This window comes from Cherax quadricarinatus, chromosome 19, assembly GCF_038502225.1.
Source record: "Cherax quadricarinatus isolate ZL_2023a chromosome 19, ASM3850222v1, whole genome shotgun sequence".
Taxonomy (NCBI): Eukaryota; Metazoa; Arthropoda; class Malacostraca; order Decapoda; family Parastacidae; genus Cherax; species Cherax quadricarinatus.
In genome coordinates this window covers 10,998,893-11,015,734 of record NC_091310.1, presented here as the reverse complement: position 1 = coordinate 11,015,734, position 16,842 = coordinate 10,998,893, and positions in this window count along the sequence as shown.

The following is a 16,842-nucleotide window of genomic DNA, read 5'->3' as shown; positions in this document are numbered from 1 at the left end:
AAACAGTTTGTGACAGAGCCAACTAGGGGAAATAACCTCCTTGACTTGGTTCTTGCCAGTAGGGAAACACTAATTAATAATCTTGAGGTTAATGATGAGCTTGGGGAAAGTGATCACAAATCACTCAATTTTAATATATCATGGAATTCCCCTAATAATGGCAATCAAGTCTCCGTCCCTGACTTTCGCTTGGCTGATTTCATAGGACTGAAAAATTACTTAGGTGGGCTGAACTGGAATGACCTGACTAAGGGTCAGGTAGGTGGTGATGGTTGCCGATATGATGCTTTCCAGGGCATAGTTCTAGCTGCTCAGTCAAATTATGTTCCAAATAGGGAAATCAGATCAAACAAAAATGAGCCTAAATGGATGAACAATAGATTAAAATATCTGATTGGTCAAAAGAGAGGCATATATAGGCAAATCAAAAGAGGAGAGGGGCAATTGAGAAATCGATATATTCAGTTAAAGAGAGAAATAAAAATGGGAATTAGAAAAGCAAAAAGAGATTATGAGGTTAAAGTTGCAAGAGAATCGAAGACTAACCCAAAAGGATTCTTTCAGGTATACAGAAGTAAGATCAGGGACAAGATAGGCCCACTCAAAAGTTCCTCGGGTCAGCTCACTGACAGTGATAAGGAAATGTGTAGAATTTTTAACACATACTTCCTCTCAGTTTTTACACAGGAGGATACCAGCGATATTCCAGTAATGATAAATTATGTAGAACAGGACGATAATAAACTGTGTACTATTAGGGTCACAAGTGACATGGTCCTTAGGCAAATAGATAAATTAAAACCTAACAAATCCCCAGGCCCTGATGAACTGTATGCAAGGGTTCTAAAGGAATGTAAAGAGGAGCTTAGCACACCTTTGGCTAATCTTTTCAACATATCACTACAAACTGGCATGGTGCCAGATAAGTGGAAAATGGCAAATGTGATACCTATTTTCAAAACAGGTGACAGGTCCTTAGCTTCGAACTATAGACCAATAAGCCTAACCTCCATAGTGGGAAAATTTATGGAATCAATAATTGCCGAGGCAGTTCGTAGCCACCTTGAAAAGCATAAATTAATCAACGAATCTCAGCATGGTTTTACAAAGGGGCGTTCCTGCCTTACGAATTTATTAACTTTTTTCACTAAGGTATTTGAGGAGGTAGATCATGGTAATGAATATGATATTGTGTATATGGACTTCAGTAAGGCTTTTGACAGGGTCCCACATCAGAGACTATTGAGGAAAATTAAAGCACATGGAATAGGAGGAGAAATTTTTTCCTGGATAGAGGCATGGTTGACAAATAGGCAGCAGAGAGTTTGCATAAATGGGGAGAAATCAGAGTGGGGAAGTGTCACGAGCGGTGTTCCACAGGGGTCAGTGTTGGGCCCCCTGCTGTTCACAATCTACATAAACGACATAGATGAGGGCATAAAGAGCGACATCGGCAAGTTTGCCGATGACACCAAAATAGGCCGTCGAATTCATTCTGACGAGGACATTCGAGCACTCCAGGAAGATTTGAATAGACTGATGCAGTGGTCGGAGAAGTGGCAGATGCAGTTTAATATAGACAAATGCAAAGTTCTAAATGTTGGACAGGACAATAACCATGCCACATATAAACTAAATAATGTAGATCTTAATATTACGGATTGCGAAAAAGATTTAGGAGTTCTGGTTAGCAGTAATCTGAAACCAAGACAACAGTGCATAAGTGTTCGCAATAAAGCTAATAGAATCCTTGGCTTCATATCAAGAAGCATAAATAATAGGAGTCCTCAGGTTGTTCTTCAACTCTATACATCCTTGGTTAGGCCTCATTTAGATTATGCTGCACAGTTTTGGTCACCTTATTACAGAATGGATATAAATTCTCTGGAAAATGTACAAAGGAGGATGACAAAGTTGATCCCATGTATCAGAAACCTTCCCTATGAGGATAGACTAAGGGCCCTGAATCTGCACTCTCTAGAAAGACGTAGAATTAGGGGGGATATGACTGAGGTGTATAAATGGAAGACAGGAATAAATAAAGGGGATGTAAATAGTGTGCTGAAAATATCTAGCCTAGACAGGACTCGCAGCAATGGTTTCAAGTTGGAAAAATTCAGATTCAGGAAGGATATAGGAAAGTACTGGTTTGGTAATAGAGTTGTGGATGAGTGGAACAAACTCCCAAGTACCGTTATAGAGGCCAGAACGTTGTGTAGCTTTAAAAATAGGTTGGATAAATACATGAGTGGATGTGGGTGGGTGTGAGTTAGACCTGATAGCTTGTGCTACCAGGTCGGTTGCCGTGTTCCTCCCTTAAGTCAATGTGACCTGACCTGACTAGGTTGGGTGCATTGGCTTAAGCCGGTAGGAGACTTGGACCTGCCTCGCATGGGCCAGTAGGCCTTCTGCAGTGTTCCTTCGTTCTTATGTTCTTATGTTCTTATGATAATAGCTAAATCGTAAATATATTGCTTCATATTCTTATTTGACTTATGTTGTTAGGATGTACATAATATGTGCTCAGTTCAAGTCTTGATTGTCAAACTACTGTAATTATCGCTTGTCGCTCGTTATACTGCCGGCTTCTGAGTTGTGCTGTCCACGGGGCTATCACGTGATCGAGGGGGGGTGTCCTCACCTCCCTTGAAGCATTCAGTCTGCTCTAGACTCTCTTGGTGGTTGGACAGATTGTCTGTCTCATTATTCTTGTTAGTTCTGTAGAACTCTGTTCACAGAACATTGTATAGACTTAGTGATTTTCGACGTTGTACTGAGGTTGTGTGTCGCATAGACACTCTGAACATCTCAGGTCCTTAGCTATAGCTTCTGACCTAATTTTGTACTGGTTTCTGTGTATTGTCACAGTCAGGGTTTTTCCTATGCTGAACTTAGATTCAGTAGTATGGGAGTTTTGTAACTTTTGTGGAGGATCTGCTGATGGTCCCTACTTAGTGTCGTTATATTATCTCCTTGATCCTGATTGTGTTGCAGTCGCTTGTTATATGGCTATTGGGCTTAGCATTCTTTTCATTGTTCAAGCAGACTGTTCTGGTTGCCAGTCGGTCAAGAAGTTAGTTTATGTGAGGACTTTGTCAGTCACTTGTTTAAGTCTAGTCGAGTCGTGAGACATAGTGAACTACTTAGAGCACTTACACGCATACACAAACTTACTTGTACATATTTGTAATATATTATTAAATGTTAATGTACCAGACGGTACTTAAGAATTATGAATGTGATATGTGCTTTCACCACAATAATATTGAACTCGAGAGATTGATTTTATTTTGATTACTGTGATTAATTTAATTTAATTTAATTTAATAATATACCTCTAGACTTAATAAATTTATTAAATTTTAATTTCTCTAGTTAGTAGCCTACCAGTTGTAATCCTGAAGCACTATTGAATAATACTGAATTTTAATGGATAATTGGACAAGGATACTGACTACTTGTTACGAAAACCCAGTAACAGGCTGAATGCTAGAAGGGCAGTCCTTTCTAGTATTCACTGGAGATCTCTAAGCTTTTAGAATCACGTTTTTTGTAACACCCCCCAGAACACAGTGTTGGAAAGGAAACTGAACGTATGGTGCACCAGTGCTGATGGAATAACAAATAAATGGGAGGAGTGGCATGGAAGAATCAAAGAGGCATCACCAGACATCATAGCTCTCACAGAAACCAGGTTCACAGAAATGATAACAGATGCTATCTTTCGAATGAGATATCGGATCCTGAGGTAAGACAAAGGGGACAGAGGGGGTGGAGGAGAGGCATTGCTCATCAAAAACTGATGGGATTTTGATGAGCTGGAGATAGGAGACAGAGGAGAAGCTGGAGATTGCATAATATGAACGTTTCAGTCTGGAGGTCCCAAGGTAGTAATTGCAGTGATGTGTAACCCACCGCAGAACAGCAGGAGGGCAAGGCAAGAGTATCATGAGAGTAATGGAGCAATGATTGACACACTAGCTAAAGTGGCCAGAACGGCAGGGCAAAGATGCCACATGGGGGCCCAGGAACGTAGAGGGCTAAGATGATGGAGATTGTAGTGGAAAACTTCATGTACCAAGAGGTAAGGGACACTACCAGGAAGGGAGGAGAGGACGATCCAGCAAGACTGGAACTAGTATTCACATTGAGCAGTGCACATATTGAGGACATCACATATGAAAGACCCCTCGGGGCCAGTGACTATGGGGTTCTCAGCTTCAAATGCACAGTACAGTTACAAGTGGAGAGGGAAGCAGGAAGGGCAGGATAAATGAAGCCAAACTTCAAGAGAGGGGACTACACAGGCATAAAGAATTTCCTGTATGGGGTTCAGTGGGATAGAGAACTCGCAGGGAAGTCAGTAAATGAGATGATGGAATATGTGATAACAATATGCGAGGAAGCTGAGGAGAGGTTTGTACTGAAATGTAACAGATATAATGAGAAAGCCAGGATGAGCCTTTGTTCACCCAAAGGTGTAGAGAGGCCAAAGCCAAGTGTGCTAGAGAATGGAAGAAGTATAGAAGGGAAAGGACCTATGAGAATAAGGAGAACAGTCGTAGAGCCAGAAATGAATAAGCATAGGTAAGAAGGGAGGCCCAGTGACAATACGAAAATGACATAGAAGTGAAAGCCAAATCTGAACCATATCAGGAGGAAAACATCAGTCAAGGGCTAGGTAATCAGGCTAAGGAAGGAGGAGAGATCACAAGAAACGACTGCAAAGTATGTGAGGAGCTCAATATGAGACTCAAAAAAGTGTTCACAGAGGAGAGAGAAGGTACTCCAAAAAGACAGATAGGTGGGGTACGCCATCAAGTGTTGGATACAATACATACAACCGAGGAAGAAGTGAAAAGACTGCTAAGTGAGCTAGGTATCTCAAAGGCGATGGGGCCGGATACATCTCTCCATGGATCCTGAGGGAAGGAGCAGAGGCGCTATGTGTAATGCAAGAAATCTTCAACACATCTATTGAAACAGGGCGATTACCTGGGGTATAGAAGACAGCAAATGTAGTCACAATTTTTAGAAAAGGAGACAGACATGAAGCATTAAACTACAAACCAGTGTCACTGACATGTATAGTATGCAAAGTCATGGAGAAGATTATCAGGAGAGTGGTGGAGCACCTAGAAAGGAATGAGCTCATCAGCGACAACCAACGTGGCTTCAAGGACGGGAAATCCTATGTCATAAACTTACTGTAGTTCTATGACAGGGTGACAGTGTCGACTGGGTTCTTAAGGGAGATACCGGAGTAAGGAATACACTCGTTGAACTTTTGGTAACTTATATTGGGCCCCTACTTAAACAAGATGGGTCCTACACAGATGACAGCAAGGAAATGAGTGAGCTACTCAAGTCCCAGTATGACTCAGTTTTTAGCAAGCCTCTAACCAGACTGAGAGTCGAAGATCTAAATTAATTTTTTATGAGACAGCCACAGAATTTGGTAAACACAAGCCTATCTGATGTTATCCTGACGCCAAATGACATCGAACAGGAGATAAATGACATGTCCATGCACTCTGCCCCAGGGCCAGACTCATGGAACTCCGTGTTCATCAAGAACTGCAAGAAGCCCCTATCAAGTGCTTTTACCATCCTATGGAGAGGGAGCATGGACACGGGGGTCATCCCACAGTTACTAAAAACAACAGACATAGCCCCACTCCACAAAAGGGGCAGTAAAGCAATAGCAAAGAACTACAGACCGATAGCACTAACATCCCACATCATAAAAATCTTTGAAAGGGCTCTAAGAAGCAAGATCGCCACCCACCTAGATACCCATCAGTTACACAACCCAGGGCAACATGGGTTTAGAGGAGGTCGCTCCTGTCTGTCCCAACTACTGGATCACTACGACAAGGTCCTAGATGCACTAGAAGATAAAAAGAATGCAGATGTAATATATACAGACTTAGCAAAAGCCTTCGACAAGTGTGAGCATGGCGAAATAGCGCACAAAATTCGTGATAAAGGAATAACAGGAAAAGTTAGTAGACGGATTTATAATTTCCTCACAAACAGAACACAGAGTAGTAGTCAACAGAGTAAAGTCTGAGGCGGCTACGGTGAAAAGCTCTGTTCCGCAAGGCACAGTACTGGTTCCCATCTTGTTTCTCATCCTCATTTCTGACATGGACAAGGATGTCAGCCACAGCACCGTGTCTTCCTTTGCAGATGACACCCGAATCTGCATGACAGTGTCTTCCATTGCAGACACTGCAAGGCTCCAAGTGGACATCAACCAAATCTTTCAATGGGCTGCAGAAAACAATATGAAGTTCAACGATGAGAAATTTCAATTACTCAGATAAGGTAAACATGAGGAAAAATTAAAACTTTATTAAAGTACAAAACAAACTCCAGCCACAAAATAGAGCGAAAAACCAACGGCACAGACCTGGGAGGGACTAGTACCAAACTTGCATACGAAAATCACTCACTACGAAAGCAAAAGACTCTGCAGACGATGCAACATCCCCCCAATGAAAAGCAGGGGTGTCACTAGCACGTTAAGAGACAACACAATAAGTGTCAGGGGCCCAAGACTGTTCAACTGCCTCCCAGCTTACATAAGGGAGATAAGAACATAAGAACATAAGAAAGGAGGAACGCTGCAGGAGGCCTGCTGGCCCATACTAGGCAGGTCCTTTACAATTCATCCCACTAACAAAACATTTGCCCAACCCAATTTTCAATGCCACCCAAGAAATAAGCTCTGATGTGAAAGTCCCACTCAAATCCAACCCCTCCCACTCATGTACTTATCCAACCTAGATTTGAAACTACCCAAAGTCCCAGCCTCAGTAACCCAACTAGGTAGACTGTTCCACTCATCAACTACTCTATTTCCAAACCAATACTTTCCTATGTCCTTTCTAAATCTAAACTTATCTAATTTAAATCCATTACTGCGGGTTCTCTCTTGGAGAGACATCCTCAAGACCTTATTAATATCCCCTTTATTAATACCTATCTTCCACTTATACACTTCGATCAGGTCTCCCCTCATTCTTCGTCTAACAAGTGAATGTAACTTAAGAGTCTTCAATCTTTCTTCATAATGAAGATTTCTAATGCTATGTATTAATTTAGTCATCCTACGCTGAATGTTTTCTAACGAATTTATGTCCATTTTGTAATACGGAGACCAGAACTGAGCTGCATAATCTAGGTGAGGCCTTACTAATGATGTATAAAGCTGCAGTATGACCTCTGGACTTCTGTTGCTTACACTTCTTGATATAAATCCCAGTAATCTATTTGCCTTATTACGTACGCTTAGGCATTGCTGTCTTGGTTTAAGGTTGCTGCTCACCATAACCCCCAAGTCCTTTTCGCAATCTGTATGGCTAAGTTCTACATCATTTAACTTATAAGTACTAGGGTTATGGGCATTCCCAAGCTTCAGACCCTTGCATTTATCTACATTGAATTGCATCTGCCACTTTTCTGACCAAGAATAGAGTTTGTTTAAATCCTCTTGAAGTTCCATAACATCTACGTTTGAATCAATTATCCTACCTATCTTTGTGTCATCGGTGAATTTGCTCATATCACTAGCAATTCCCTCATCAAGATCATTGATATATATTATAAACAACAACGGGCCCAAGACTGATCCCTGTGGAACGCCACTTGTTACAGATCCCCACTCGGACTTAACCCCATTTATGGACACTCTCTGCTTCCTGTCAGTGAGCCATGACTCGATCCACGAGAGCACTTTTTCCCCGATGCCATGAGCTGCCACTTTCTTTAACAGTCTATGGTGCGGAACTTTATCAAAAGCCTTACTAAAATCTAAGTAAATAATATCAAATTCTTTATTGTGGTCAACAGCCTCAAAAGCTTTACTGAAGAAAGTTAATAAATTAGTTAGACAAGACCGGCCTCTTGTGAATCCATGCTGAGTATCATTAATCAAGCTATGCTTATCGAGATGGCTTCTTATAATCTCAGCTATAATTGACTCTAGTAATTTGCCTACAATTGAGGTCAGGCTTATTGGGCGGTAATTTGACGGTAACGACTTGTCCCCTGTTTTAAAAATAGGAATTACATTAGCCATCTTCCACATATCAGACACTACACCTGTTTGAAGAGATAAATTAAAAATATTAGTTAATGGTTCACAGAGTTCCATTTTGCATTCCTTAAGAACCCTTGAAAAAACCTCATCAGGACCCGGCGACTTATTTTGCTTCAGTCTGTCTATCTGCTTCACAACCATCTCACTAGTGACTGTGATGTTACATAATTTATCTTCTTCTAGCCCACTGTAAAAATTAATTACTGGAATATTGTTAGTGTCTTCCTGTGTAAAAACTGAGAGAAAATAATTATTTAAAATCAAGCACATTTCATTCTCTTTGTCAGTAAGGTGCCCATAGTTATTTTTAAGGGGACCTATCTTATCTCTAACTTTTGTTCTATAGACCTGGAAAAAACTTTTTGGGTTAGTTTTAGAATCCCTAGCAACATTAATTTCATAGTCCCTTTTAGCTTTTCTTATCCCCTGTTTAATGTCCCTCTTAATGTCAATATACTGATTCATAAGATGACCCTCACCTCTTTTGATACGCCTATAAATTCCTTTCTTATGCTATAGTAGATATTTGAGCCTATTATTCATCCATTTTGGGTCATTTCTATTTGATCTAATTTCTTTATATGGGATAAACGCTCTTTGAGCAGCATGTATAGTGTTCAGACAACTGTCATATTGATAGCTCTCTTCGTTACCCCAGTCAACAGATGATAAGTGTTCTCTAAGCCCATCGTAATCTGCTAAGCGAAAATCTGGGACTGTTACTGAGTTATCGCTACTATCGTACTTCCATTCAATGCTAAATGTAATTGATTTGTGGTCGCTAGCACCCAGTTCCTCTGAAATTTCTAAATTATTAACAAGGGATTCATTGTTTGCCAGAACTAAGTCAAGCAGGTTATTTCCCCTTGTAGGTTCTGTCACAAACTGCTTCAAAAAACAATCCTGAAATACTTCTAAGAAGTCGTATGATTCTAAATTCCCAGTCAAGAAATTCCAATCAACATGACTAAAGTTAAAGTCTCCTAGAATTACTACATTATCGTGCCTTGTGTCCTTAACAATTTCCTCCCATAGTAGTTTCCCTTGGTCCCTATCTAAGTTTGGGGGACGGTATATCACTCCTAAAATCAGTTTTTCATGCCCCTCTGAAAATTCTATCCAAACAGACTCTGTATGTGTTACTTCAGACTTAATACCCGTTTTTATGCAACAGTTCAAGCGATCTCGGACATACAATGCCACCCCACCCCCCTTCCCAATACTTCTATCTTCTTGGAACAATTTAAAACCCTGAATATGACATTCCGCAGGCATGTCCCGACTTTTTGAATTAAACCACGTCTCAGTTAAGGCAAATACATCAATGTTACCTGCACTAGCAACTAATCTCAACTCGTCCATCTTAGTCCTAGCACTACGGCAATTAGCATAATAAACATTGAAAGACTCTCCTTTCTCTTTACCCTTCCTGCTCATTTCTATTTTTCTACTAAACCTATTACTGTCCTTATCACCCAAGGTCCCTGGCTTTTCAATATCTACCTCGTTCTTATTATTACTAGTTCCCCTAGAACTCGTAATATTACTACACTGGGACTTCACTGTTTTCCTGTCAAAACCCATACCACTAACTACTCCTAGTTTAAAGTCCTAACTGCTCCCTCCACTGCAGTTGCCAGTGCTCCCACCCCACACCTAGATAAGTGAACCCCATCTCTGGCATACATGTCATTTCTGCCATAGAAGAGGTCCCAGTTGTCAATGAATGTTACCGCATTATCCTTACAGTATTTGTCCAGCCAGCAATTGACACCAATTGCCCTGGACAACCATTCATTTCCAACTCCCCTCCTTGGCAAAATACCACATATGACAGGGTTCCCACCCTTACTCCTAATTATTTCTATTGCTGACCTATACCTGCTAATCAGGTCTTCACTCCTACATCTGCCAACATCGTTGCCTCCAGCACTGAGACAGATAATAGGATTACTTCCATTACCTCTCATGATGTCATCCAGACGGCTAACAATATCCTCCATCCCGGCCCCAGGAAAGCAAACTCTCTGTCTCCTACTCCTGTCCTTCAAGCAGAACGCCCTATCCATATACCTTACTTGGCTATCCCCAACAACAACAATATTCATACCTTCCTTGGTGTCGTTCGTCGTGACGTTCCCAGTAGTCAACTCACATTCGTCGGGTAGCACTGAGAATGTATAAGATGTTTCCACAACAGTTTCCACGGCAGTCTCTTTCTTCTTCATCGTTTCTACCTTTCCATTCGTCTTCTTGATCGTCAACTTCTTTCCCTGCTGTCCAGCCACTGACCAGTTTCCCTCCTTGACCTGAGGACTCAAAACAGGAGGACTACTACGAATCTTTTTGTTTTCCTCGGTCAGTCGCCATATAGACCCCTGGCTCTCTTCAAGCAGGCACTGGACAAGCACCTAAAGTCGGTACGTGACCAGCTGGGCTGTGGCTCGTACGTTGGATTGCGTGCAGCCAGCAATAACAGCCTGGTTGATCAGGCCCTGATCCACCATGAGGCCTGGTCACAGACCGGGCAGCGGGGGCGTTGACCTCCGGATCTCTCTCCAGGTAAACTCCAGGTATAAGTCTTGTGAGAGGGGAACCCAGGAGCCATACCTGGTCGAGTCTATGCCTATGGACAGAGTGAGAGGGAGGCCTGTAGGTCAGCACTCACATGCAGGGCTGCGTGATGTCACAGCTAGCCACTGAGCCTAACTGGACAGGGAGCCTTTATGTAACACAGCTGGTTACTATCTATATATACTACACAAGTGATACAGGTAATCAGTGACACACTACTGACAGCTCGGTCATGTTACTTATGGCATCGCCACACACAATACAATCTTTACAGGCTGAACAGGCAGGTGGCTCTGGGCTGATGGATGGTATTGTAATGGATGTAGTGTAATGCATTACAAATTATGGTAATAAATCATATTAAAATAAAAGAGAGAATTATATATATATATATATATATATATATATATATATATATATATATATATATATATATATATATATATGTATATATATATATATATATATATATATATATATATATATATATATGTATATATATATATATATATATATATATATATATATATATATATATACACACAAAGAAGATAGTGTCTAACAGAAAAGGTAGACTTCGTGCACACAAGTCATTTACTGTTAAATCTCAGAATTTGGAGAGAACTTGAACATACACTCACAAAAAAATTTCTGTACACTGATCAGCTGATAAAATAAACACACAACTGACAAACTCTGCTAACTTACTCATCTAACTATACAGGCTATTAACATTTAACTCCAACTCTGCTATGGTGATATTTACATGTGCAGATGGGTTGAACTCTGTTGCAATGGCTAACACATTCCAGGGGTTGAGGAGGATTTAAATAGGTATTTACATATGATACTTCAGGATTTCTCAATACGTGTCTTGTATGTAGGGAATAACGACGTTCAGGTTGTTCGTCTGGCTGATTACTAGAAGTAGACGATAGTCAGGAGGATTGTCATTATCATTCACAATTGTCTGGTTGTCAGGAACCTCTTTTTCATTACATATTAACTTCATGTGGTCTAAATGTGATTCTTTATACTGACCTATACTTATTTCTCTAACTTTATAATTATTGCCATTAATATGTTCCACTATTCAATATGGTCCAACAAATTTTTGATCTAGCTTAGAATTGCGGATGTTTTATTAAACTTAGTCAGCATGACTCTTGAACCTACTTTAACTTTGGCCGGCTTTGCATGAGTATTAGTGACTCTCGTAAATTCTGCTGTTGATTTACGAAGTGTTTCTCGGATCCTTCTAAAAACACCTTGAGCTAAGCTGGTACGAGTTGCTATGACATCGTCAGGATTGTAATTTGGTTTCTGTTCGGAATACAGCAACTCGTATGGTAAACGCTTATCTAGACTGTACAACCCATAATGTGGAGTGTCATCTATAGAATCATTGTAGGCAGAATTTAGAGTACATTGTATGTCAGGTATAACTTCATCCCAGGTTGCACTGTTGGGATTGATAGTGGCTCTCAAAACGTCGAGTATTTTCTTATTTGTTCTTTAGGCTAGACCATTACTTACAGGGTGATGTGGGACAATGGTCGACTTAGTAATCTTATACAAAGCACACAAATGTTCAAAGATTTCATTGCAAAACTCGCCACCATTATCCGTTACAAAGGACTTGGGAGTTGTATGTCTACAGATTATACGTTCGTTTAACACTCTGGCTACTGTCTCAGCTGTTTTATCTGCATTGGGAGCTAACTCACAGTATCGTGTGAAATGATCTACAATATTGGTATTCAACCTGAGTCGAACACTGTGACCCGAGGTATTAGCTACATGTAAAGACGGCTCGACAAAAAAATGTTTAACATTGCAAGGATTAGTGTCAATTAGGATATTATCAATATCTGGAAGACAAGGGACAACAACAAACATTCTAGTGAGCACATTAGCCACAGAAACGTCTTTCTGCAATGGCTTCTGACATCAGCAAGAGGTGGCATAACTCACTGCAAGTAGTCGTTCTTCAACAAGCGTCCCCTGGGGGAGGGGATGAACTACCACTTGAACAAATAGCCGTCGCAGGGATAGTAGTCTCAGTACCCAGGGTTGTCTGAGGTTCCTCTGAAACCCGAGGTAACTGTACACTATCCTGCATGCAAGATATTGTAGGGACTGGATTCCAGACAGGAGTGACAGTTTTACCAGTGCATGACCACTCGGTTACGTTACTAGGTAATGCACAGATCCATAAGAGCTTAATCTGAATTTCACATTCCGAGCACTGTGACAAATCTCGGATACAAGCTGTGAGAACAAACATACTGTCTTAGAGCTTAGGTATTGTCTTTCAGTTACCTGGAGGTTACCTGGAGGTTATTCCGGGGAACAACGCCCCCGCGGCCCGGTCCATGACCAGGCCTCCCGATGGATCAGGGCCTGATCAACTAGGCTGTTACTGCTGGTCGCACGCAGTCCGACGTACGAGCCACAACCCGGCTGATCCGGCACTGACTTTAGGTATCTGTCCAGCTCTCTCTTGAAGGCAGCCAGGGGTTTATTGGCAATTCCCCTAATGCTTGATGGGAGGCTGTTGAACAGTTTTGGGCCCCGGACACTTATGGTGTTTTCTCTTAGTGTACCAATGGCGCCCCTACTTTTTATTGGCGGCATTTTGCATCGCATGCCCAGTCTTTTACTTTCGTAGGGAGTGATTTCTGTGTGCAGATTTGGGACCATTCCTTCCAAGATTTTCCAAGTGTAGATTATGATATATCTCTCCCTCCTGCGTTCCAACGAGTACAAGTCAAGTGCTTCCAAGCGTTCCCAGTAGTTAAGGTGCTTGACAGAACTTATACGTGCAGTAAAGGATCTCTGTACACTCTCTAGATCTGCGATTTCACCTGCTTTGTATGGAGATGTTAATGTACAGCAGTATTCCAGCCTAGAGAGAACAAGTGATTTGAAAAGGATCATCATGGGCTTGGCATCTCTCGTTTTGAAAGTTCTCATTATCCATCCTATCATTTTCTTTGCACGTGTGATCGTGGCACTGTTGTGATCCTTGAAAGTGAGATCCTCAGACATTACTACTCCCAGGTCCCTTACATTATTTTTCCGCTCTATTGTATGGCCGGAGTCAGTAGTATACTCTGTTCTAGTTATTATCTCCTCCAGTTTTCCATAACGGAGTTGGTAAGGGATATTATGCAGTGTACTGCATTTAAAATATTGAACAAATTTATATAAGAAATAACGCTCCATATGACATTTTCCGGGTTTGTGCTGAATCTGAGCGCGTATTATTCCCGGTCGGTTAGTGTGGCCAGGACAGAAGCAGATGAAGTGTTCAATTCAGTACGAGACGGGTGGTGGGAAGAAGTCATCATGTTTTGGCGGTAGTTTGAGTAGGTAATTTTGATAAGTTTTTTAGTTTATACTATAGACGTTTGTGTTTAAGTGCTCTCATGTTTATTTGTAAGGCCCTAGTATGCAGAGGCCTGTTTATGCGACAGTACTGTATGGTGTTTTTGCCTGCTGGTAACTAGTCTACCAGGCAGAAGTGAAAGGTGGGGTGTGTGTCATGGAGCCTCCCTGTTTATAGATGTACTTAGCCATCACAGACTTGGAAACGTTATTCCCAGTCATTGCACGTCACTCCTTCCCCCCTCCCGCTGAAGTCGTTGTGAAGGCCTGCTTTCGGCCTCCGTTTCACCACACTCCAACCACCGTTAGAGCAAACTAACTTTTGGGCCATTTGTCCAAAGAACCGGAGAGGAACACCCCTTCCCACCGAAGGACTGCCAGGCATGTACGAGAATACTATAGTATGAATAATTTTCTTGCAATATGGTCTTGTTTTGACAGAAAAAGGGAAATAAACCTCTTGCTTGCATGCAAGATAATGGCACTATAGACTGTGGAAAGTTCAAACAGGTTAGACACTGATAAATAAAAATAATTAACACAAAAGAATGTTAAACACACATTAAAATGGGAAACATAGCACACTGGGAAAGAATAGTGAATGAAATAACACAAAATTAGCAGGAAAACACAAGGAAAATGCTAGAAAATTAATGATACAGAATAATGAAATTACGGTAGATAGCACAACACTGAATAACACAAGTAAAAGGAATTAATTAGTTCACAAGGATTAAATGACTGGAAAAAAAAAAAATATTGCACACAACAAACAAATAAAGTTGTACGGAGAAAGTGGTACTTAATTCAGATAAATATATATATAATTTGTATATATATACCTATATATATATATATATATATATATATATATATATATATATATATCTATATATATATATATATATATATATATATACCTGGAGAGAGTTTCGGGGGTCAACGCCCCCGCGGCCCGGTCTGTGACCAGGCCTCCTGGTGGATCAGCCCCTGATCAACCAGGCTGTTGCTGCTGGCTGCACGCAAACCAACGTACGAGCCACAGCCCGGCTGATCAGGAACTGACTTTAGGTGATTGTCCAGTGCCTGCTTGAAGACTGCCAGGGGTCTGTTGGTAATCCCCCTTATGTATGCTGGGAGGCAGTTGAACAGTCTCGGGCCCCTGACACTTATTGTATGGTCTCTTAACGTGCTAGTGACACCCCTGCTTTTCATTGGGGGGATGGTGCATCGTCTGCCAAGTCTTTTGCTTTCGTAGTGAGTGATTTTCGTGTGCAAGTTCGGTACTAGTCCCTCTAGGATTTTCCAGGTGTATATAATCATGTATCTCTCCCTCCTGCGTTCCAGGGAATACAGGTTTAGAAACCTCAAGCGCTCCCAGTAATTGAGGTGTTTTATCTCCGTTATGCGGGCCGTGAAAGTTCTCTGTACATTTTCTAGGTCGGCAATTTCACCTGCCTTGAAAGGTGCTGTTAGAGTGCAGCAATATTCCAGCCTAGATAAAACAAGTGACCTGAAGAGTGTCATCATGGGCTTGGCCTCCCTAGTTTTGAAGGTTCTCATTATCCATCCTGTCATTTTTCTAGCAGATGCGATTGATACAATGTTATGGTCCTTGAAGGTGAGATCCTCCGACATAATCACTCCCAGGTCTTTGACGTTGGTGTTTCGCTCTATTTTGTGGCCAGAATTTGTTTTGTACTCTGATGAAGATTTAATTTCCTCATGTTTACCATATCTGAGTAATTGAAATTTCTCATCGTTGAACTTCATATTGTTTTCCGCAGCCCACTGAAAGATTTGGTTGATGTCCGCCTGGAGCCTTGCAGTGTCTGCAATGGAAGACACTGTCATGCAGATTCGGGTGTCATCTGCAAAGGAAGACACGGTGCTGTGGCTGACATCCTTGTCTATGTCGGATATGAGGATGAGGAACAAGATGGGAGCTAGTACTGTGCCTTGTGGAACAGAGCTTTTCACCGTAGCTGCCTCGGACTTTACTCTGTTGACGACTACTCTCTGTGTTCTGTTAGTGAGGAAATTATAGATCCATCGACCGACTTTTCCTGTTATTCCTTTAGCACGCATTTTGTGCGCTATTACGCCATGGTCACACTTGTCGAAGGCTTTTGCAAAGTCTGTATATATTACATCTGCATTCTTTTTGTCTTCTAGTGCATTTAGGACCTTGTCGTAGTGATCCAATAGTTGAGACAGACAGGAGCGACCTGTTCTAAACCCATGTTGCCCTGGGTTGTGTAACTGATGGGTTTCTAGATGGGTGGTGATCTTGCTTCTTAGGACCCTTTCAAAGATTTTTATGATATGGGATGTTAGTGCTATTGGTCTGTAGTTCTTTGCTATTGCTCTACTGCCCCCTTTGTGGAGTGGGGCTATGTCTGTTGTTTTTAGTAACTGAGGGACGACCCCCGTGTCCATATATATATATATATATATATATATATATATATATATATATATATATATATATATATATATATATATATATATATATATATATATATATACATTGTATATATATATATATATATATATATATATATATATATATATATATATATATATATATATATATATATATATATATATATATATATATATATATATATATACCTGGCACCTCTGCCAGAGAGAGGCTGTGGGGATCCTGTTCTGTGTTTTTGGCACAATATCGTCTAATCAAGAACACCTACCAGGATTATCATCAAAAGCTGGTGTGTGAATATCTGCTGCTCGTGTTGGAAAGGGCC